This window comes from Rattus norvegicus, chromosome 3, assembly GCF_036323735.1.
Source record: "Rattus norvegicus strain BN/NHsdMcwi chromosome 3, GRCr8, whole genome shotgun sequence".
NCBI lineage: Eukaryota > Metazoa > Chordata > Mammalia > Rodentia > Muridae > Rattus > Rattus norvegicus.
In genome coordinates this window covers 151,954,079-151,978,162 of record NC_086021.1, presented here as the reverse complement: position 1 = coordinate 151,978,162, position 24,084 = coordinate 151,954,079, and the positions used below count along the sequence as shown (strand labels likewise).

The following is a 24,084-nucleotide window of genomic DNA, read 5'->3' as shown; positions in this document are numbered from 1 at the left end:
TGAGTGTCCAGCTCCCTTCTGATTGCCAGGGGCAGCTCTAGTGTGTCACTCCTCTCTTCCTTAATTGCAGCATCCTCTCCGCTCTCCCCTACCCCAGCAGGACCAGCTCTATAAACCACGCTTCAGTGGCCTCTCTCTCTTCCCTACTGTTCTCTACTCCTTCTTGGGACACACCCCTCCCCCATCACATACTGCATTTGAACCTTGCTCCCTCAGCCTGCCCTGGGGACACCTAAGTGTGATGGGTTGGTCATTCTTACTCATCACTTTCTGGTTTACCACATGAATTCTTGGTGTAAAGGCTGCCAGGAATGGCAGAAGACCCCAGTGTGTTTGGATTTCTGAGGCTTAGACATTCTAAGTCTAAGTGGTACAAGGCCTCGTGTTAGTGTTTCCAAGTCTGGCTTCTTCAGCTCTGTATTGGGGTTACCTGTCTCAAAAATAAGAAAAAGAAATTGGAAAAAGAAAGGAAGGAAGAAACAAAAATGAAGAAAGAAACAGAGAAAAGAAAAAGAAAGAGAAGATATTTAGATTTTTTTTTATTTTTTTGTCCAGAGAGATTAGGTCCAACTCATCTGAGCCATAGCTTCCCACACCCTGTGCAGCCCAGTCAGCTTGGTTGGAAGGAAAGCCCTTGAGGGAGATGAAGCTCTGAATGGTGGATCTATTATGCCATGACATTGGTGACTGATAAAGTCTGGGGTATCAGCAAGGGACACTCACACTAACGGTAAGGTTGCTTTTCCTGGAGAAGCATGTGACTCCGTGGACACACTTCATTGTCACGGTGCAGATGTGAGTCCAGGGTGGGGTGTAACCACTGGGATTTCAAGGAACTTGTGACCCAAGACAAGGCCAAGCCAAAGCAAAAGGAACAACAATAACAACAAAAATCACACGAGAAGAGGTAGGTACAGGGGTTGGGGATTTAGCTCAGTGGTAGAGTGCTTGCCTAGCAAGCGCAAGGCCCTGGGTTCGGTCCCCAGCTTGGGGGGTGGGGTAGGTACTAGAAAGAGACCGTTAATTAAGAAAGAGAACGGAACTCCCAAGAATGAGCTACAAAATGACACACACTCCAGAACACTGGGTCAGGATCTCCTGTCCCTTTAAAGGTCATTTGCATTTGCATAGCACCTGCTTCTCCCATGTTTGTCTCTTTCAAGTCTTTTGTTGTGGTAGTTGTTCCATGTAGCCCAGGTTGGGAAGTTTCTAGTTCTTTATGGCAACAGGCTTCCTTCCTTGCTGATGTGAGTCACCCCACCTCTCTCCACTTACTCTTTGCTCTCAGGCCTCACCAGCCTCAGTGAACCAGGCCTGCTCTCAAGCCTCACCAGCCACAGTGAGCCAGGCCCTGCTCTCAGGTCTCACCAGCCTCAGTGAACCAGGCCCTGCTCTCAGGCCTCACCAGCCTCAGTGAACCAGGCCCTGCTCTCAGGCCTCACCAGCCTCAGTGAACCAGGCCCTATCCTCAGGCCTCACCAGCCTCAGTGAACCAGACCCTCCTCTCAGGCCTCACCAGCCTCAGTGAACCAGACCCTGCTCTCAGGCCTCATCAGCCACAGTGAACCAGGCCCTGCTCTCAGGCCTCACCAGCCACAGTGAACCAGGCCCTGCTCTCAGGCCTCACCAGCCACAGTGAACCAGGCCCTGCTTCCCCCTTGGACTTGGGGCTTCCAAGGATGTCTAAAGGCTACAGTTTCAGCCTGCGAATCTTGGCAAGTGTCAGGATGCTTTTGCTAACAAGCATCAGAAACTTGACTCAGACCATGGTACCCATTCCCTTCAAATCTCTTGTCTGTCCATCTCTGTAGATCCAGTTTATTTTCACCTGGGTCTTCCGAGGTTCCAAGCCTTCTACTCTCCAGAATGCATCTGTGTTCCTAGTCCCCGGATACCAGATCCTTTCGGACCCACTCAATGTGACGTTGCATGAAAATTTCACTTACGACACGACTTCAGTTTAGCTGTGTCAGCCATCAGGACAAGTGGTCTAGAGTTTACTGAGTCTGGGTCAGGGTCAGACACATGACGACTGCCAAATAGTTGAGGAAGAGTGAGAAGATATTTGTGAACAGCTCCAAGTTTATGGAGGGCTGTTATGCAGAGATAGGGGTCAGGTAGGAGAGCAGGGGGCCCAAAGGAAGGAGCCAGGCATCCTAAGTTGGTCCTCAGACAATAACCTGTAATAGATGAGTCCTTTTACCGCCTATGTCCTCGGAGGTTGGTGATTGTGTCTTTTTTTTTTGTCTGCTGTAGTAGGAGTTGACCCTACCTTGGCTGGGTTTTGGAATGGCTCCTGGAATGAGGCCTTGTGCGCCTGTGATTTATTAAGGGAGTGTTCTCAGGGGGAAATGAAGGAAGCGTTCAGAGCAGGGAGGAGACCAAGCTAAGAGGAAGTTGAGGCAAAGTCCCCGGAGGGTAAATCCAGCTAGTCTCAGGAGGTGGGGGAGACACCTCTACAAGGGAGCTACAAGGTCAAACCCTTGCGGAAGCTGTTGGTGTAAGATATCAGGCCACGAAGGAGAAGGTGAAGTCACTGTCTTAGTTCCCTTCTCTTTACTGTGACCAAATATCTCCCCGGAAGCAGCACTAGGCAGGAGGGGTTTATTTTGGTTTACAGTTGGGTGTTTTTAGTTATAGTTTTTTAAAAATTTATTTTTATCCAGGTGTGTGTGTGTGTGTGTGTGTGTGTGTGTGTGTGTGTGTGTGTGTGGTGTGTGTTCAGGTGTAGAGTCGAGAATGTTGTTGGATCCCTTAGATCTGGAGTTACAGGTGGCTGTAAGTTGCTTGAACTGGGTGCTGGGTACTGAACTGCAAGACCAACGATCACTCTTAACCACTGAGCCTGAGCCATCTCCGATCCAGCCCCCAGGTGCTACTTAATTCAATCAAATTGTGAATCAAATTAACCAACATACTGTCCCATCACACAAGGTGACTCCAACAGTGTTGGGAAGAGCCCCAGCCACTCGCTGCAGGAAGCAGAGAGCTTCAGATCTGGGAGGAGGCAGGAACAGTGACAAAGAAGGGTCCAGGGAAAAGGATGGGGTGGTGACACAGTCTGCCCTGGGCCAGTTCTGCCATCAGCCCTCCCCCAGGACGCAAGGCCTCAGCATCTGACCCTGTTCCTGCTTCACTCCACGCCATCCTCTGCTTGGCCAGGGTTAGACGGACTGCTCAGTGTCTTCTGCTTGGACTGCTCAGAGTCTTCTGCTTGGACTGCTCAGAGTCTTCTGCTTCCGATTGGCTGTCAACATCTAAGTCTCAGATGCTCTTCACGTAAAAACCCAGTTCTCTGACTCCTCTGGGGGAAAAGTGACAACTAGGTTTGTAATCTGTTGTAGATGTCATACAGTCTGGCCAAGCCCAGGAACTTCACCTCGGGGTACATTGCCATAGACTCCCATCATCCTCTCATGTCCCAAGCATGTGGGAGAGCAAAGAAGAAAGGGAAATGTTTTGTGCCCTTGTCTCTAAGGCGAAGGAGGTTAATTCATATTCCAAGTATGCCTGAGTCTAATTCATACCGTTCAGGGCGCCATTAGCGAGTGTCTTGTGTGCCTGTAGGACCCTGCGTATGTGAGCGGTGAGCCCTACCAGAACTCAGCCTTTCCACCCAGATCCAGATGTTGGGCCTCCCTCCTCCATCCCATTTTGTTAAAAGCAGCTGTTTTCCCCCCTTCCAGCTCCCCAAGTGCTGATTTCATCTCCCCCCCTCCCCCGACAAAAGTTTAGAGCCAGGAAAGAACTGGTTTGGCAGAAAGCCAACATGCTGTGGGAGGAAGAGGACAACGTGGAGAAAGTGGGGGCCAAGTAGCGTCTGAGCAAGAAGCCTTGGACCCAGGCTCTGAGGACTCCAAGAAGCTTGGCCATCCAGTGGATCCTGTTGTGGGAGTAGCCTCTTCCCTTAAAGGTGGAGCCCAGAAAGTTCTTTTGCTCCACAGTTTGTTCCTGGTGTAGCCGGAAAGGGGTAGAGATGAGCCAAGGCGCAAGCAGAGAGACGATGGATTCCCTCCAAGCTGGAACGTCGATCCCAGTCCTCCACACTTCCCATCTCTGCTCTGGCCGCAGAATTTTGAGTCTGTATGTTTGTTATGCTGGGCTGAAAGGAGACAAAGGAATCATGAAGTGGTTAAAGGGTAACCAAGGCCCAGGCAATGGCCGACAGACATACCAGGTCTAGAAGGAGTGGGCAGCTCAGAAGGCACGGGGTGGGGTGGAGGTGAGGCTGCCCCCAGCTCTTGGAGCCTCCTGTTGTCCCCTGCCCCCATTCACAGCAGCTCCTTAGTATCCATCCCCCACTCCCATCTCCAGTACAGCTGAGCCAACGTCTTTGAGGTCTGGAAAAATTCCTTTCTCCTTAACTTTGAAAAAAAAAAAAAAGTTGAAAATTTCCAAAAGGAACACGTGAGTAAGGCGCGAAGGGAAACCCAGAAGTGGAGACTTGGGGAGCTTGCAGGGTGCTCACGGCTGTGCCAACTTGATCTAATGCCTTGGGGAAGACCCACTGGTGGGCATGCGCGCAAGAGGGGATCTGCTCCTTGCAATTCTCCAAGGAAGCGCGGGGTGGGGCCGGAGGAGACTGAACAGGGATGGATGGACCTACTTTTATCCTGGTGGGGACTTCAGGGTCTTTCCTAAGCTTGGAACCTTTTGGGAGTAAGGGGCTCTCCACTCAGCCCCAGGGTTCCCTGAATCATGCGGTGCTGCCTCCTTTCCCAAGAAAGGCACCTAATTTATTTTTTTTCTTCTCTCAGAAATCTCTGGCTCCTGGCTTGGATGGCTCCTGGTTGTGTGTGTGTGTGTGTGTGTGTGTGTGTGTGTGTGTGTGTGTGTGTGTGTGTGTCCCACCTGGTCAGGTTTCCAGAGGCCACACCGAGCTCAGACTAACTCTGCTCTGGAGCAGCCATGGTGGTTCTTGCTCTAAGGCTATGACACTTTTAGGATTCTCATGGTTCTGACTTTAGGGATTGAATTTATTCAGAGACAACCTCACCCCATTTAATGTTATGAAGAAGTTATACATCGGGCTGCCGGGATAAGATGGCCCAGTTGGTAAAGGCAGTTGTCCGAGAGCCTGATGAGCAGAAGACGGACCTCTTCTGACCTCCACACGTGCACGGTGGTGTGGGCATGCACACATAGACATACACGCTAAATAAGTAAATGTAAAAGAAAGCAGCCGCCACCCTCTTCACATTTGCATGTTAATGTAATCAAAGACAAAATGCGTGTGGCTTCCCTCTCCATCTTCTCCCTTCTCTCCAGGGGCAACCACCATCTTCCAGGACTGTATTATGCAAGCATATACATGCTTAATAAAAGAATTCATTTCTACCCACCTATAATTATCAATTGCTATCTGTGGGACATTGTTCCAGGAGCCATCCTGCAAAATCCTCATATTCTCAAATCTTTTGTTTAAAAAAGAAAAAAAGCACAACATTAGCATATAACCTGTGCATATCTCACCTCTGGATTATTTATAATGTTGAATATAATGTCAATGCTATGCAAATCGTTGTTAAACTGTATTGTTTAGGGCATCATGGCCAAATGTTCAGTCGAGACATGATTTCTTTCTTTTTTCGATCCACAGTTGTTTGGATCCATGGATGCAGACAACAACCTCTGTATCTCATTTTCCTAATGTTTTTACAATTGCAGTTTTAAAGTCTGATTTATCTGGAATTCATCTTTGTGAGAGGAGAAAGGTAGGGATCCATCCTGAACTTTTTCCTGGACGAAAAAGTTCTCCCATGGTGGGAGAGAACTGGGATCTTTTGAATAAGAAACTGGTGTTCCCAGAAGGCTGTGCTGACACGTATTAATGGGGAGGCTCGAGAAAGGGGAGCTGCTGAACACAGCCTTGGCTCTGTCTTCTTGAAGAGTTCAGTTCAGGTTACAAACTCGAATATTGTCTGAAGGAAGCAAAGGCCAGCAGCTGAGATGGTCTCTTTTTTGTAGTTACCTTGGTGATTGATTCCTCCCTAACCACTCCACCCTCTCTCCCTCAGCTCTTCCCTCCCTTGGCACAGAGCACTCTGGGAAGTGTGGTTTTCTCTAGCAGGTCCCCTCTGACTAGAGCTCTGTGGGTTCCTACTTGTTGGGTACCCCCTAGATCTTACCGCAGTATCTAAAAGGCTGCCTCTCCTTTAACCACCACACGAACCTTTCAGTGGATGCTCAGATTTCAGGCATGGAGAAAACAAGGTTTAATTTAAGAAAACCAAGGTTAAGAGCCTTGCTCAAGGTCCCACTTTGATCAAATGCAGGAACAGCAATAGGCTAGGCTCTGCTTCTCGAGTGTGAACTATTTCCTACCCAGGAAACTGTCATTGGAAACTAGCAACCCCCAGGACTTAGAGGTACTCTACTTCCAGTGAGAGAGAGGTCCAGGTGTTCCCAGTGGACTCAAGGTCAAAGGCACCGTCTTTAGCATCTCCGTTCTCTGCCTGGCATTGCCTTCCCCAGGGGGGCCACTGCTACATGCTATGCTATGAGCTTAGTCAACAGAATTCCATCTCCCTGCCTGGCTTTCTGGGTCCCATGGGTACTCTGCAGAGGCACATGGCTACTGTTGATGCTAGACACCAAGGGGTTGTATCAATAATAAAGAGTACAGAGTGGCCAACCCAAGCCTGGATTTCCTGGTGAAACTCACCACCACCACCACCACCACCACCACCCCCCACGCACGTGGCATGCCTCTTGCAGGCCTGTCCCCAACTGTCCTGGCTCCTACAGTGCTGGGGCTGCTCCTTATGCCACTCCTTCTTCACCGACCACCTGGAGAGTGGTTTCGACTCATTTGTCACCCTCAGGGATGCCACATCAGCGAGGCACCAGGCTAAATGGAAGGATTCGCTTTGGTTCTGGTTCTGGTTTGTTTTGAGGTGGGGTTGGGGAGGGTGAGGAGGATTTGGTGGAGTTGGGATCAAACTCAGGTCAGCAGGTTAGCATGACAAATGCCTTTATGTGCTGAGCCCTTTTGTGGGAGGGGAGCTGGGACTCAGATACGGCCACTGTGGAGACCTAATGGTCACTGTGTGGGTCTTGTCTCTGGAGATGTTCCTGGGGAGACCAGCAGTGCTGGGAAAATCTAGAGCTGGCTCAGGCCACAGAAGGCACAGACCTCAGTTACTTCTGCAATATCCCTTGGGCCAGGAGAGCGTGCTTAATGAGGAGCAAGGCTGCCTTTGCAGACAGGGGCTGCACACATTTGCTCAAGGGCCAGAGGGAGGAGTCAAGTCTACACAACTCTGTATCTTCAAACTCTCACAGTTCCCTTGAACTGAGATATAAGGCAAAGTAGCAAGCCCTGCGGTGGTGGTGGTGTTGGTGCTGGTGCTGGTGCTGGTGGTAGGGTAGTAAGTGGTGGTATGTGGGAAGAAAAGTCTGGGAAGGCCATTGTATGTGTGTAGAGCCATTTTTATTTTTTAAAGTTTTTTTTAAACTTTCATGTTTTCTTTTTCCTTCAACAAATGTCATTTCTTTCGCTTTCGTTAAAAGACAAAAACAAAAACAAATTCATACTTTTTACAGATCCTACACTGGTCTTTAGCACTGAGTGCTTGTTGGAAACACTTAGGATTCAAAACAGAGATGCCTTGGTCCCACCCTAAGTAATTTTGCTTTAGTGGGTTGGAGTGCGGACTGCCCTGGAGATTATAATTTGTAGTTTGGGTTGAGAGCCCCCACCCTGAAGGAGTGAGTGCTACAGAGGTCAGAGGAAAATGCTGCCCAATCTGGATGTCCCCGGGAGGTCACGGGCATTTGTATAGCTGCAGACTGGATAACTCCAAGGAACACCATTTAGGCAGGTTGTAATGTGAAAGGTGCCTACTGGATTTGTATAAGTATGGATGTATAATTTATGTATCCTCAGATACATAATTTAAATACTAATTGCGTCTGTTAACTCTAGCACTCTGGGGGAGGACAAAATGACATTCATTATGGAGAGTATACAACATTTCAGAAAGCTTAGCTTCCATCAGTTGAGATTTTCAAAGGTGATAAAGGCCAGAGTACAAATGGAAAAGAACAGAGCAAACAAAACAGCGTCAGGAGTGGAGCATCAGGCTGGAACTGTGAGACACGGGGATCCGAGAGCATGAACGGGCCAGCACAGCTGTGGGCAGCAGTGTGTGAGAAGACACTGACCAGATGTTGGTGAGGAAATGCTGTTGCCTGCCTTCCTAAACCCAGCACACTGCCTGGCCCACCGCAGCAGCTCAGTGACCGTGTGCTGAGTGAATGAATTATAAACAGTGCATGTCCATGATCGGACTGATCTATAACTACAGATCCACTGTGTATTTTTGTCTTTTTAAAATTCCCTTCTATTACATTTATTTAGCGTGTACATGTGTACACATGGCATGGCACGTGTAGGGAGGTCAGAGGAGTCTGTTCTTTCCTTTTACCATGTGAGTTCCGGAATCAAGTACCTTTATCCTCTGAGATACCTCACTGGCCCTATTAAAGTAATTTTGAGACAGGGTCTTGCTATTGTAGCCCAGGCTAGCCTCATACTGGTCATTCTTCTGCCTCAGAATCTTGAGCGCTGTGCTTTTAGAGGAATGTGCCACTATGTCCAGCCTCAAACTATTATTACTGTAAATTTCTGAAACACTAGAGAATGTTGTGGACCCCTTCCTCATCCCTAAATACTTTGTATCTGACTTATTACACATAAGATCAACAGAATCTCACTAACATTTACCGAATGGGAGAGAATGGTGACAGGGCTGTTCACCAGTGTATAGTCCGGAGTTGCCTCTCTCATTGGTCCCTTTAGCGTTCCTTATAACGGGCCCCTCTGACAGAGCACTTACTGCCCTCTCATCTCCCTCCTCTCATTCTTTTGTCCTTCCTGGCTGTGAGTCTGGGAAAGTTTCCTTATCCCTGGTCTGAGGGTCTGATCTTCCTATCCTCAGGATCTGGTGAAGGTTATTCATTAACCCCTGTGTGTCACTCAGTCTCATGCCTTTATGGATTCACAGGTTCTCTTCCCTGAATTGTTCACGTCCTCCAGAAAGGAGCTTCTCTAACCTAGTTTCTGTGCATACTGCCAGATCCTAGAGTTGGTGCCCACTCTAGGTCACGTACTTTGTTCAACCAAGGTCATCAGGGCCTCATACTTCATGAAGGGCTGAGATCCAGTCACGTTCAGCTGCTACTGCAAATCTCACCACATTGCCCCATCTCCCAACTTCTGGAGCACTGTGCGTGCTTTTCCTAAGCCAGTTATCTGCATTTTCCCCTGCCCATCCCCACTGATTTGCTTGCTTCTAGCATGCTTGGCAAGGGCTCTTGCACTGAGCCTTACCCAGTACTCCTAAGACCCCTGCCAATGTGCTACTGGGACATTGGATCTAGAGAGGGGACTAAAAGAAGCGGGAGGCTGACAGTTGAAGCTGACCTTAGAAGCAGTATCTTGGAGTGATCCCCAGAAGGAACCTTCTTGAAGAGGATATAGAGGGTTGGGGAGGGTTGTGGGGAGTGAGAGGGGGCCAGGTTATAGAATTTGAGGACCAGCAAAGAAAGACTGGATGGTCTCGAGCCTGTGTGGATGGAGAGGTTAAAGGGTTATGTTTTTTCTTTTTAAAGATTTTTATTTTTAATTATGTGTATGTGAGCGTCTTGAGTGTAGGTATGTGCACATGAGTTCAGGGGCCTACACAGTGCAGAGGCATCAGGTCCCCTAGAGTTTCATTTAAAGGCAGGAACGGGCTGCTCCGTGTGGTGTCGGAAACTTAATTCAGGTCCTCTGTAATAGAGCACAGGCTCTGAACTGCTGAGCCATCGATGCAGTCTCTGGTTTTTTTTTTGTTTTTTTTTTTTAAGGTTTGGAGTGGGCTGTTCTTGTTTTGACTTCTTAATTAATTATTTATTAATTTTTCTGTGTAGCCCTGGTTGTCCTGGAACTAGCTTCTGTAGATCAGGCTGACCCCAAACTTACAGAGATTCCTCTGCCTCTGTCTCCCAGGAGTGTGCTACCACTGCTGGGCACCACTGCCCAACTGTTGTTTGGTTTTTTCCTTTTTGAAAAATAAAGTCTCCCTATATAACCCAGGCTGGGTTTGCAGTGTGATCCCCCCCAGTGTCAGGCTTACCCTTTTACCTGCCATGGTTTCCACACTCCTTCTTTTCCTGTATCCATCCTTTCATTTTTTTTTTTTTAGCCTTAACTGACCCGGAAGTAATGTAGACCAGGCTAGCTTCATTGACAGAGATCCCCCTGCCTCTGTCTCCCGAGTGCTGGAGCTAAAAGCACACACTAACACGGCCACTTCTCTCTCTGCCTTCTTGAGAGACTTTTGTTGTTTGTATTTTGAGAGCGCTGTTTCATGTAGCTCAGGATGGCCTCAGACTTACTGTACAGCCGGGGATGACACTGAACTCCTGAGCCTCCTGTCTCCATCCACTCAGTGTGGGGACTACAGGTATGTGCCACCGCGCCTGGCTCCTTTCCTAGAGACTGTAGAGAAACGTATATTCAAAGACTGCGTATCATTCAAATACAAATTCTGCATGTAAACTGGTTTCAGGCAGCTTGATTGTGTCCTGGGTACATATGGAGGGAGGTGAATACATTTGGATCAAATGTGCTATAAAAATAATAGTACAGAAAACCTGTGTTATAAACTAAGGCCCTGTAGTAGGCTCCCACAGACAGGACTAACAATCAAAATGGAGTCACCAATGCCACCATTGTGTGTCACTCACCGATGAGAAACTAAGTTGTTATCTGGGGGTGAGGGTGGGGGGAAGGAGCAAAAACTTTCTAATTAGACCATTTTCAATCTCATACTGAAGCCCATCCCAGTAACCTGAGGTTAATGGATCAGCTATTTTTCTTTTGTTCTGTCTTGATAACTCTGCCTCTCAAAGAAAGTCACCCTTGAATGTCCAATCTACCTTTCCTTCTTTGCCTCCCACCCTGTCAAACTCTTTTCTGGAGTGAAATCTTCCCTGACTCTAGAACCACAGAATGAAGCCATCCACAGGAGGGACAGGTAGTCCAGGAGGGATCCCCATGGGCTTCTTCCCAGCAGGGCTCTAGGGCTGGGAAAGACCAATGAGGGACTTTTCCATTTCCTTCTGTGAGTACCACAGACTCTTGGGTGGTGAGGAGTGAACAGGAGCCAGAGTGTGTCCATAACTACCTCCTGAAGTCCTTTGTCTCTTTGGGCCTAAGTTCAGGTTCCCTTCTTGTAAGTGGGGCCACAGACAAGGCCTGCATGACAATTACACTTGCTAATGGCCACAGGAGCTCCAGACTTCTGTTTACCCACCAGGACCATGATATTTTTGCAATGGAAGCCTGAGCAGAGTAATACATTGAGAAAATGTCCTAGGTCACACCAATGCTGCCCACACCAATGGCATGTCCCGGAGAGTGGCAGGAGACTAGAGCCAATAGGCACAGAACAGCCAAGTGTGTGAGGTATGGGTGGAACATGGGCTTAAGGCTGGGTTGTCTGCAACTGGGCCAGCCTCTACAATGGCAGGGATGGGGTAGTGTTGCTAAGTGTCAAGGAAGAGCCTGGGCTTGGGCAGGCAGTCTGTCTTTCCATTCCGGGGGAGAGCTCTGCAAAGCCTTCGAACAGGAGGGTCAAAACTGTTGTCCTGGGTCTCATGAAAGCTCTCAGGTCAGTGAAGGGGCCTGGAATGTCATTTATCGAAGCGTTCATTGCTTGACTGTGTGGTTAAATATTTAGACAGATGGCATGTGGGTTATCTTTTGGACCTTTGTCACAGGCCTGACTGGAGCTCAGGGATGGCGCCATCAGGCCCAGCACATGGCACCTTTAAGCTTATTGTCTAAGAGAGTCAGATGGGAGCTGAGGAGGGGGTGAGGAGAAATGACCGGGTTGTGAGAAGCATTGCCAAGAGCTCCAGGCCATCCCTAACTTTATGGCTGTGTGCTCCAAACACAAGCTGCTGCAGAGTTAGGTAAATGCTGGGAGGCTGGGCTTGGAAGTGGAGCCACATGAGGGACAGATCATGGGACCTTCCAGGAAGAAGAGAACCTTCAGGACTCCTTTCTGACCCATTAAGGAGAAGCTAACTATGAGGCTGTTACAAGAAGGGAAGGAGGGGAGGAGGGAAGGAGGGGGAGGGGAGGATGCCCTGTCTCCATCTCATTCTAGTTTAACTGTGACCCAGGAGCTTCCTCCACATCGAGGGCTGCAGCTTACAGCCCATGCTTAGGGAGCTGTCTGCCTTCTGGCTGTTGGGCAAAGGGTCTCATGGCATAGGCGAAGGCTAACTGGTCAGTAGAGCAGGTGTTGGTAAGGGCCTGGCATGGAAGCATGTGTCACCCAAAGGAAACAATTCAGAAGATACTTGAAACTTAAAGAGAAAAAAAGTATCATAGCCAGCAGCTGCAGAGGTGGGAGATTCTTCTCAAGTCTTTCCCATCTCTCGGAGCAGGATGAAGACTGTGACCTGGCACCTGAAATTTCTCTAGAGTCTTGAGGAGCAACGTGGCTGTGTGCCCTATTTCCTCAGATCTGCCTTTTCCTGGCAGAGAACGCATTTTCTGAGATGGGCTTGAGGTCATCTTTTTCCTCTGGTTGGGAGATTCTGAAAGCATGAGCTAAGCTCTGTGGGTGAGAAGGAATGTACATCGTGGACTTGCTGGGCGTCCCGCCCTGGAAAGGAGCCGCTATGTGCACAGTCTGCTCAGACGGGTCTCTTAGAACAGAAGGAGGGACTCTCGGTAGGTGGCTAAGTCACTTGGGTTGTCTGGAACCCTTCTGATTAAGCAGAGGTTTTGAGCAAGGCAGAACATTCCCAAAGACTCAGCTGGAGAGACCCAGATTTGTGCTGTATGTAATGGGGTAGTGTAATAGCTATTTGAAAATAGGAATCTTGTTCCCAAACACTTTCCAGCAAGTTTTATGGAAGTTGAGTCAATGGCTTGGAGGCATTTTGAGGTTACGCCTCAGTCTGGGCATATAGACAGGAGGACAGCAGCAGCATTGGAGAGACCAGTGGTTTAAGAACCCTGACTGGGCTTACCTTTTCCTTCCTATAGCACCTGCCACCTTCCCAAGCTCTTCCTGTCTCCTCACTTTCAGCCACCAATTGAGTGTGCATCAGATTCTTGGAGTCACTGTAAGAAATGACCAGATTTCAACAATGAAATGCATTCTTATATTTCTGGGGCTGTGAGCCCCAAAGAAAGAGGTTCCAGGGTCATGCTGTCCTCAGAGGCTCCAGAAAGACTCATTGGTTTCTTCCTGCTTCTGGTAACTCCAGGAAGCTCTCAGCTTGGGACTGAGTCAGGCTATGAATAGGGAATTGGATTTCCCCCCTTCTCAGGCCTGCTCTCTGCCCAAACGCAAGGTGATCTTAAGTCTTTAACTTAATTATTCTGCTTTTCCAAATAACATCACATCCACATATTCTGGGACTTATAAGAAGGATGCATATTTTGAGCTAGGCTGATGAGATGTTTATTCACCCAACTACAGAGTGTTTTTGTGAGCAGGTCTTGGCTGGGCCAGGTTCTTGGACAGGACAGTGTAGTACTTGAATGAAGTACTACACTATGAATGAAGTCCTGTAGGCCTTAGTTTGTCTGTAGAAGTGGCTGGTGAACCCTAGGGTCTCCTCTTTCTAGCATATTCCCAGCATAGCTCCTGTTAGCCCCTTAGCATCTGTGATGATGGCTTTGGCCTTCTCTAGGGTTTTACAAATATATGCACATGTGTACCCTCATGCATCTCACTGTAGTATAGTGCAGTCAGCCCGCCATTTCTGAGGGTTCTACATTTGAGGGTTTAACCAATCGCAGACAGAAAACAGGAACAAATCTTACCTCTTCTGTGTGTAGAGCATGTGATTGGAGATTAGGAGTGTCATGGACCATCTAGGTGTGTCCAGCCTTCTGACATTGCAACACGAGGATGGCATCAACATTCACTCTCCAGGATGGTACAAGTGAACTAAAAAAATTCACAAAAACACACTCATAGCTGATCAGTTAAGTCATGGGTTTTGTGTTGGGCTGTTGGTTGGCAGCATCTGTGACAACGGCCACCTATAGGCCGATATTTGTATCTGGTGTTAGGAGCGACCTGAAGGTGATTGGGAGTACACGGCAGGATGTGCAGGCTCTGTGCAAATATCACGTCCTGTGTAGGGGGCTAAGCACTCACGGTTATGGCATCTGTGATAGGTGGGGCTCAGTGTCTGCATCTTCCCCGTCTCTAAGCGATTCTGACTTGAGCTACAGTGAGAACATCATCACAGAGAAGGTCTGTTTCTGACAAGCTGCCCCTCCACAGTCAGTGAACCTTCAGTTTGAGCTGTATGCATAGAGAGTGAGCCAAGGAAACTGACTGATTCAGTGCGATCATGTGACCTTTCCATCTCATCTAAACATTTAAACTTCGGTATTTCTTGAAAAAGAATTGATGTGTCCGGAAGCCCCAATACACCACATTCTCAGGCCTGGGGCCAGACATAAACTACCCTGATACCTCGAGACAGGACTCACCAGTTAGCCCTGGGTCCAATTCCTCCTCAGTGTGAGTGGTGAGTCCCCTCGTTTGAGTCACCTCACCAGCGCTACAGGGGTTTTGGATTTCAATTTCTATGGAGTTGGGGGTGTCATGGTCCATCTAGGTGTGTCCAACCTTCTGGCATTGCAACACGAGGATGGCATCCACAGCATTTACTGTACACACTGTACAGCCTGAGGTAATGGCTGGCTTCATAGATTACACTGGTGAGGCCGAGGTACCCAGATATGTAGACCAATTGCAGCCCAGATGCTGCTGGGAAGTTTTGTTATTGTTTGTTTGTTTGTTTTACAGGGTCTTACTCTGCATTCCTGGCTATCTTAGAGCTAAATATAGACCAGGGTAGCCTTGAATTCACAGAGCTTTTCCTGCCTATACCTCCAGAGCATGAGAATTAATGATGTTCGCTACCTTGTGCTACCTTGGCATTCTTTTTAAAGACAAGGTTTATTTACTACCCAGGCTGACCTTTAGCTCCCTGCATAGCCCTTGAGCTTAATTTTCTCACTATCTTCTGAGCATGAGGATATATGTCACTTGGCTTAAAACAAAAACAAAAAACAAAAACAAAAACAAAAACAAAAACAAAACAAAAATCGCCGAAGTACTGGGCATCCGCCTTGAGCCTTGCACATGCTAACAGCTTACCAACTATGCTAGGCTAACAGCTTACCAACTATGCTAGGCTAACAGCTTACCAACTATGCTAGGCTAACAGCTTACCAACTATGCTAGGCTAACAGCTTACCAACTATGCTAGGCTAACAGTTTGCCAACTATGCTAGGCTAACAGCTTACCAACTATGCTAGGCTAACAGCTTACCAACCAAGCCACACCATAGCTCTTCTGAGAAAAATGTTAGAAGCTAACATCGAACTAATGGACCTTGAATGAAGCAGATTAACTTCTCTAAATCAAGAGAACCTCATCCAAGTAGATGTTAATGACCTTAAGAGGGAAGGGACTGACTCTTCTGAGGAAAAGAGAATCTGTCTGTATTCTGTTTTTAGACAACAAATGCAACATCACCTTGTCTCTGGACTCCTATCACAGTAGACTGTGAGCTTGCCTGCTTCCAGAGTTGTGTGGGCCAATTCCTTAAATTTTCCCTCTCCTCTCCTCTCCTCTCCTCTCCTCTCCTCTCCTCTCCTCTCCTCTCCTCTCCTCTCCTCTCCTCTCCTCTCCCCTCCCCTCCCCTCCCCTCCTCTCCTCTCCTCTCCCCTCCCCTCCTCCCCTCCCCTCTCCTCCTCTCCCCTCCTCTCCTCTCCTCTCCTCCTCTCCTCTCTTCTCCCCTCCCCTCCTCTCCTCTCTTCTCCCCTCCCCTCTCCTCCTCTCCCCTCCTCTCCTTTCCTCCTCTCCCTTCCCCTCCCCTCCCCTCCCCTCCCCTCCCCTCCCCTCCTCTGCTCTCCTCTCCCCTCCCCTCCCCTCCCCTCCTCTGCTCTCCTCTCCCCTCCCCTCCCCTCCTCTCCTCTCCTTTCCCTTCCTCTGCTCTCCTCTCCTCTCCCCTGCCCTCCCCTCCTCTCCTCTTCTCTCCTCTCCTCTCCCTTCCTCTCCTCCCCTCCCCTCCCCTCCCCTCCCCTATCACAGTAGACTGTGAGCTTGCCTGCTTCCTCTCCTCCCCTCTCCTCCCCTCCCCTCCCCTCCTCTCCTCTCCCCTCCCCTCCCCTCCCCTCCCCTCCTCTCCTCCCCTCCCCTCCTCTCTTCTACTCCTCCCCTCCCCTCCCCTCCCCTCCCCTCCTCTCCTCCCCTCCCCTCCTCTCTTCTACTCCTCTCCTCTCCTCTCCTCCCCTCCCCTCCTCTCCTCTCCTCCCCTCCCCTCCTCTCCTCTCCTCCTCTCCTCTCCTCTCCTCCCCTCCCCCTCCTCTCTCCTTCTCTCCTCCCCTCCTCCTCCTTCCTTCCTCCTTCCCTCCTCCTTTCCTCCTCTTTTCTCTTCTCATTTCCTATCCTCCTCCTTCTCTCTCCATTAGCATCACTAGTAATAAGACATTAACATCATAAACTCTTTGACATGAGAAAGACACATGACATTTTCATGTTTTTGTATTCAAAAGTATTTGTCTTAGTTAGGGTTTCTATGAAGAGACACCACGACCAGGCAATGAGCTTCCTGTCTCCATCCCTTTCATGCTTGGTGGACCCTGCAGGGAACAGAATAGGGCTCCAGGATAGTCATGTGGGCTCCAACACAGGAAGCCCCTTCATTAGACACCACACACCTCGTCTTGTCTCTTCATCTCAAAGGCAGCTGTTCTGTGACCTGCTGCCTTGGGTGGGTGCGGGTGTGGGTGGCGGGGTCTGTGAATCCTGCCTAGCTTCGAAAAGCAGCCTAGACTGCCCCAGAGACCCAAGTTGGGGACCAACCTTGCCAGTTTTGCTCCACGGTAGATGAAGCCCTTGTTTGAGCATTTGGGCTTTCTTAGAGATTGTAGGTGACGCTTCCACCCAAGACTGGCCTAGCCATGAGCACCTTTTCAGAGACAGGGAAAGCACATCCCTTAAAGACAGTTGTAACCTCTCACTTTTCTACAAGCTTCAGGGCTTGCCAGCATACAGGGTGTTATTTGTGAATGGCCAAGCTGGTGGGGAATGCAGGGATGGAGAGTTCACTTTTCCACCAGTGAGAGAGAGAGAGAGAGAGAGAGAGAGAGAGAGAGAGAGAGAGAGAGAGCATTTTCTGATGTAGACTGGGAGCTATGCATCAGAGATGGAGGCGGTGGCTGAGTAATATTATATTAATTATAACTAATAAAATTGTGATCAGTCAATGCCACACTGGTGTTATTAACAGTACTTACTGAGTGTTATTACACACTATTAGGCCCTTCTGAAGTTTTGTAACTCCCTAGTGTGGCAAGCACTGTTTTCTTGATACTGTTACAATGAGAGAACAGTCACAGGAAGGAACGACTTGATGAAGTTTACCCAGCTCCTGGATGGGAAGCACAAGCCCTGGAGTGAACAGCTGAGGACAATGGTGGACCCTGTGGCAGCACGTACATCACCCACACAGCCTAAGGTCGGTGTAGAGCTTTGAACCTCAGTAGAGGGCAGGATCTCAGGTGGCTCCCGAAGCATGTGGGGAAGGAGAACAGGGGTGGGGGTGGGGTGGGGTGAAGTTGAGAGAAAGTTTATTTTATTCCAGGCCACTTTATCTATTCTGGGCGTGACTATCTGTGAATGCCACCCTCTACTCCAGGCGAGTCACCTGAACCTCTGTACAGGACTGAGCTCAAAGACACCCAGAGATTCCTAAGTCTACCTTGGACTTCACACTGCTCCTCTGATGTTGGGTCCTAGGAGACTGCACACAGCTGCCCTTTTTGTTCCCACCTCTTGGCTATTACCAAGCCATTATGAAATCAGGATTCTTTTAAAAAGTGGAGCCCGCAGAGGCAAGCTTTGCTGCTTTCATGGTCTCCCATGCCTCACTGAACATATGTGGTCAGGATGTGCGTGCGGCATGCCATGTGCCCTGTGGCTTGCTGTCGTTCCACCTGGGCCACATCAGTCCGCTGGATTCTTGCTTAGATGCCATTGTGTCATCAGAATGCACGAACAGGGCCAGCTCTTTGTCATCCCACGGTGGAGTACTAGCACCTTGAAGCTGCAGCTCCCGACCTCAGCATCCTGGGCGTTTTCATTCCCGTGAGCATGTGCCCTACCCACGCCATAGCCAGACATTAAATGCCAGGGACAGAATTTTGGTTTCTCCTCCAGGGAACAGGATACATTTTGCAAGTGGCCACTGATCTTTGCCTATGTGTGGCCTGTGTGGTCCCTGAAAACGTCATAACAATGCTGTCTATATATTCTTTAGGCTCCCTGCTCTACTGCCTGCTGTTGTCCCTCCCCTGCCATTGTGAGCGCTCCCTCTGGAAGTGTAAGCCAAAACTCTCCATGAGTTGCTTTTGGTACGGCGTTTAATCACAGCAACAAAAAGTAATTAATGCAATAACCTTGGCCAGGTCACCCGCGTCAGAAGGAAGAGCTGTCAAAGCAGTATCTGCCTGTGTCGGGAGCTTTTATATGAATGGCCGCCCTTGCTTTCTGGGACTCCTGGCCCAAGGTTGTTGGGGGAGAAAACAGACTCAGCAAACTTAGTTGCTCTTATACTAAGCTTCAAAGTGTGATCCTTGCCAAATCAGGATTCGAACCCGGGCCCACCAAGACTGACTTTCCCCCTAGAGGTCTGGGTGCTGCCTTTCTGCTCCTGGATGACTCTGACATGTGTCAGATGGTGGCTGGGATGTCCTGTAGTTAAGAGGTCAGCACCAGGAGCGGTCTGCTTTTCTTGGTCCTGTGCTGCTGACCTGGTGACCGTCCTCAGCATCTTGAGCCCTGCCGTATCACACCACCAGCATGACTCCAGTCTTAAAAATAACCAAGAATGGCAAGAGCTGGGCGTCTGCAGTCAAAAGGACAACATATGTTTCTCATTTTGTCTTTTTCTTCCTTAATTCTCTAGACAAGGATTAAATATAAAAAAAGTACTTCCTGACCAAAGATTTGGACGATTCTGGGAAGGTCATTTGATGGTGAAACTTACTGTCCAGAGAATTCTTTTACAGGTCTCTTTTTAAAATTTAAAAAATTCTTTGACAGTATAATACATGTATGTAATAAATTTCAGGCATTTTCAACTCCCTTTACTCTCTTATCTCTCCTCCTTCTCCCACTGAAGCACTTCTCAACAATTCTTGCTCCTAAAAGTAGCAAGTAGCGTGTGTGTGTGTGTGTGTGTGTGTGTGTGTGTGTGTAGGTATGAGTATGTGTATGTGTGTACATTATGTGTGTTTATGAGTATGTGTGCATGTGTGTGTATGGTATATGTCTATATATGAGTGTGTGTGTGGTGTATGTCTGTATATGAGTGTGTGTGTGTGTGCGCGCGCACTCGCGTGTACATGCACATGTGATCCACAGAGTGTAAATAGGGTTGTGTTTATGAACATGTGTGGGAAGTTATCAACCGGGACCTGGGCAGCACCATGAAGAGAGTGATGACTCTTATCCCAGCCACCATTAGCAGTCAAGAGTCTCTCATGAGCTCTTCCCTCTTCCAAGATAAAATGCTGAGTCGTCCAGTCTTGTGTAGGTAATCATGGTTGCATGAGTTCATGAGTGTGTTCACCATGCACTATCCAGAAGACAGCATTTCACTGCACTCCTTTCCAACCTCTGACTCGTAGGATCGTCCTGTCCCCTCTTCTGTATGCACTGTCCCTTGAGCTACCTCCCTTCCTCCTTTCCTCCCTCTCCTTCTCTCTCTAAGTCTCGCTTTGTCTCTGTCTTTGTGTCTCTGTCTCTGTATCTCTGTCTCTGTGTCTCTGTCTCTGTCCCCCTCCCTCTGTACAAGTATGTGTGTAATGTCCAAATGAGGGCTGAACATTCCATTGTCATTCAGTTTCTGTACTTTGATCAGTTGTTAGTCTCTGTATTAACCACTGTCTGTGTAAAAAGGAGTCTCTTTGATGAAAGCTACACTAATCTATGGGTCCTATGGTAAATATTTAGAAAGTAGTTTGGAGGCTTCAGAGATGGTCCAGTGGTTACGAGCGCTTGCTGCTTTTGCAGAAGAACTAGGTTTGTTTCCCAGTATCCATGGCCACCTGATGTCTCTTTCCATCAGACCTCTGAGGGAAACAGGAACACACACACACACACACACACACACACACACACACACACACACACACAAAACACAATAAATGTTAAAGACCTTTTTAGAAGACAATTTGATACCATGTTTATTTAGTGCAATAATAGTAGTAGGCGCTCCTCTGGGGCGTCAGGTCCAAACAGCAAACAGGTGGTTGCCCCCATAACATTTGTGCCATTATCACACCAGCAGGTCCATCTTACTAGGACAGTCATTAACTTAGTTTGCAGAATTCACAGAGGTGCGAGACTGTTGCTAGCTTTTCTCTCCCCGTATCTCCTATAGCACCGTCTAGCGCTATGAAAGCTAGCCAAGAGGGAAAAGGTTTCCAGGTCAACTTCGATTTAATGAGACCAGAGTGGGTGTCTTCAGCCATGAGCTCTCGTCAGCAAGTTCTGGCGGGCAAATGAGAACAATGACAACTGTCAGTCTTAATTTGGGGACTCTGACCAACAACTGGTACCTAGCTTTTTGTTTAATAACCTATGGTTTCTGGGAGAGCATTATCCCCCTCATGTAGGATACCCTCCACCCTCCACTCAAACTTCTTTTTTTTTTTTTTCCGGGGCTGGGGATCGAACCCAGGACCTTGCGCTTCCTAGGTAAGCACTCTACCACTGAGCCAAATCCCCAACCCCTCAAACTTCTTTTTTATTTTTTTATTTTTTTCCCTTTTCTTTTTTTCGGAGCTGGGGACCGAACCCAGGGCCTTGCACTTGCTAGGCAAGCGCTCTAACACTGAGCTAAATCCCCAACCCCCAAACTTCTTTTTAAAATTGCATTTTTAGTAAGTCTATGTGTAGGTTTCCATATTGCCTTTTCATAGATCCTTAGTGTTAGTTCTCCCTAAAAGTCTCTTGATTATACAACTTCAATGATAAAATCCACAAATATTCCTTAAGGAAAACAGACAAACCCATGAAGAGAAAATACATTGTAGCTCTACTCAAAGAATCTTCACCAAAGAGTTACTGTGTTGTTGTTGTTGTTTTTTTTTGTTGTTTTGTTTTGTTTTGTTTTAGTTCTTTTTTCTTTCTCTGCACTTAAGAATGTTTGTTTGCTGTAATTACCACTGTAGATTTGTAGATTTGAGGGTTATAGATCATCAGCTTCAGATCTTCCCAAGGGGCCAAAAGAATGATCTAAATGACTACTTCCCAAACCTTCTAAGGCTACACACCACATTTTTCAAATCCTTAATCCAATGCTGTCCCATTTGACCAGCTGTAGTTTATTCCATGTTGTCCTATGGGGGCTCAATGTCACTCCACAGGGGTAATGTTGGGTCTACTAGACACCATTGTGTCTAGTTAGCCACCATTGTGTCTAGTCGCTTGCCACCATTGTAGTGTCCACATTACATGTCTAAATTCACTGTCTAAAAGTTGACTTGACTTTAAACTCTTTCTTCCTGGTAACACAGCTCTGCTTCAGGGCTCATGACTTCTCTGGTCCTGCCCACCATTCAATTTGAGCTAAGGAGATATTTTTAGGGGGAAAAAAATCAGAAGGAAGAAAAAATATTCTATAGCATGTAAATAGATCGTCTATGAAATTTAAAACTTCGAATTTATGAGATTCAATTAAAAAGGCTTTATGGACACATGGCGTCTTTAATCATGGCCAATGCTTTACTGCTCTGGGCATCAGGGCAGAGGCCAGCACGCGCAGAGGCAGTTACCCTCTGGCTCTATAGCAGTGGTGCTCAACTTTTCTAATGGTGTGATCCTTTAATACAGTTCCTTGTAGAGGTAGTGGCCCCCAACCATAAAATTACTTTGTTGATACTTCATAACTGTAATTTTTCTATTGTTATGACTTGTAAATATCTGCATGCTTCCCTGGTGGTGGGCGACCCCTATAAAACAGTTGTTTGATCTTTAAAGGGGTCGCAACCCACAGGTCGAGAAACCACTGCTCTACAGGCAGGTTTATGGAGTTCTGATGCGTGCTGGTGGGTCCCTGAGAGAACTCTGAACATCACACAGCTACCCACTGGCCCAGGGTAATTCCGGAGGCCAGCGGCTTAGGGAAGCAGTCTGAGGCTTGCGGTCCTGGGCTGCTCCAGATATGGGTCCAGCGTCCGTGTTCCTGGAGGATGAGTCCTTAAGCCTAGCTTAGAACCGTCCCCCTGCAGGATGCCAAGGGCTTCGCTCTGTCCCCCAGCTCAGTCCTCTGCCACCCCTCTTCAGCCTTGGCTTCTTAGAATCCTTGGCGGCTGGAGGAGAGCAACAGGCCCTGCGGCCTGCGGGCTGGACCCTGCAGGAACGCCCCGTCTGGGCCTCACAACTCTCCCACTCTTGGTTATGTTTCTGGCACCAGCTCTGTAATCCTGAGCCAGCTGCACACAGCGCCTGAGCCGGCTCTGAGTAGAGCTGGGAGGAGTGAGCGGAAAGTGTTGGTGCCCGGCAGGCATTTTCAGCTGAGTTCCTCTCTTGTCCTCAGTTCCCCTCTCACTCTCCATCTTTAGCTTTCTGACTCCTTCCCTCCTCACTGGTCTCTTCCCTTCTGTTTTTCTTCCACTACCTTCACTTCCTCACAAGCCTTTTCTTTTTTCCTGGCACCCCCTACCCTGAGTTTTCTAGAAAGCCGGGGGACCCCTGCCTGGGCAGGGTTGAGCTCACTGGCAGGCCCTTTACAAACAAGAAGGCCTTGGAGCTGGGGAGTGTGCTAAGAGGTCATTAGGAGGACAACTCAGGCCTGCCCTCAGGGAGCTCCTTCTAGGCCCGAGCCAGACAAGCTGCTTTTGTGTGAGTGAGGTCACGTCAGCTCTAATTCTTAGTGAACAAGGAATAACAGAGTATATTTGTGGGGTCCAGTGTGATGTTTAGGCAGAGGCAGACTTTGTGGGACATTTATATCAAGTTAATTTGCATAACAATTGTCTCATATTTATGTTGTAGTTTTATTAATAGTAAGAACATTTCAAATGTAGTCTTTCAGTAATTTTTAAAATACATGATACTTAGTGTTAACTGTGACGGCCACGTAGTACAGTAGATCTTAGATTTATTGCTTGTGTGTTCCTGGACCATTGTATACTTTGGCCATCCCTCCTTTGCACCCCACTCCCTGTACCATGCTCCTCGGGGAGTACCATTTCATTTACTGCTACAGGTTCCATTTTCCCAGACTCTGCATCAAAAGTGTAGTTAGATGGCTTTGCTGTTCTGAACGTAACTTGTCCTTGGGTGTTGATTATATAGCAGCACATGACAGGATCTCCTTTTTATTATTTACTTACCTTGAAGTATTTATTTAAGTATATGTATATGTACATGTGTGCCTGTTTGTATATGCACCGTGGGAGGGCAAGTGCCCTTGGAGGCCTTAGGAGGCTAGAAGAAGGTATTGGGTTTGCTGAAACTGGAATTATAGGCAGTTGTGAGCTGCCTTAGTGGGGGCTGTGAAATGAACCTGGGTCCTTTGCAAGAACACCCAAGTGTTCTTAACCACTGAGCATCTCTCCGGTCTCAGGGTCTCGTTTCCACCTGGACCCTAGGTTGGCTGCATATCATCTGTTGGGAACAATGCAGCGGTGAACAGGAAGTGCTGGTTTCAATCCGTTGGAGGTCTACCCTGAAGTGAGACCCTACATCAATAATATGGTGGTTCTACTTTGGAGCTTTTGGAGGAACGTCCATAGTGTTCTCCATCTCCCTCATTTTCATCTCTACCCCCAGAGCCAGAGGCATTTGAGCAGTACCCTAAAGAGTTGACCTTGAGCTAAAGATGTTGTCTGCCATTTCAATCAGGCAGCAGCACGAACACCTGGCTTCGTGGAAGTCAGGCAAGCATCTGGGACTGAAGTAAAAGACTCAGCATGGGGGACTTGGACCAAGTCAACTTCCAGGTGGAGAGTGTGCCCCAGAAAATGGAAG

General features: G+C 48.2%; 1 long non-coding RNA gene across 1 annotated transcript; it reads left to right on the top strand.

Annotated features, from left to right (window-relative positions):
- The first annotated feature begins 780 nt into the window (after positions 1-780).
- Positions 781-6,632, top strand: LOC102550304 (uncharacterized). Its single transcript, XR_005502521.2, has 2 exons — positions 781-907; positions 1,289-6,632. It is a non-coding gene; the product is annotated as an uncharacterized LOC102550304 (long non-coding RNA).
- Positions 6,633-24,084: the final 17,452 nt, after the last annotated feature.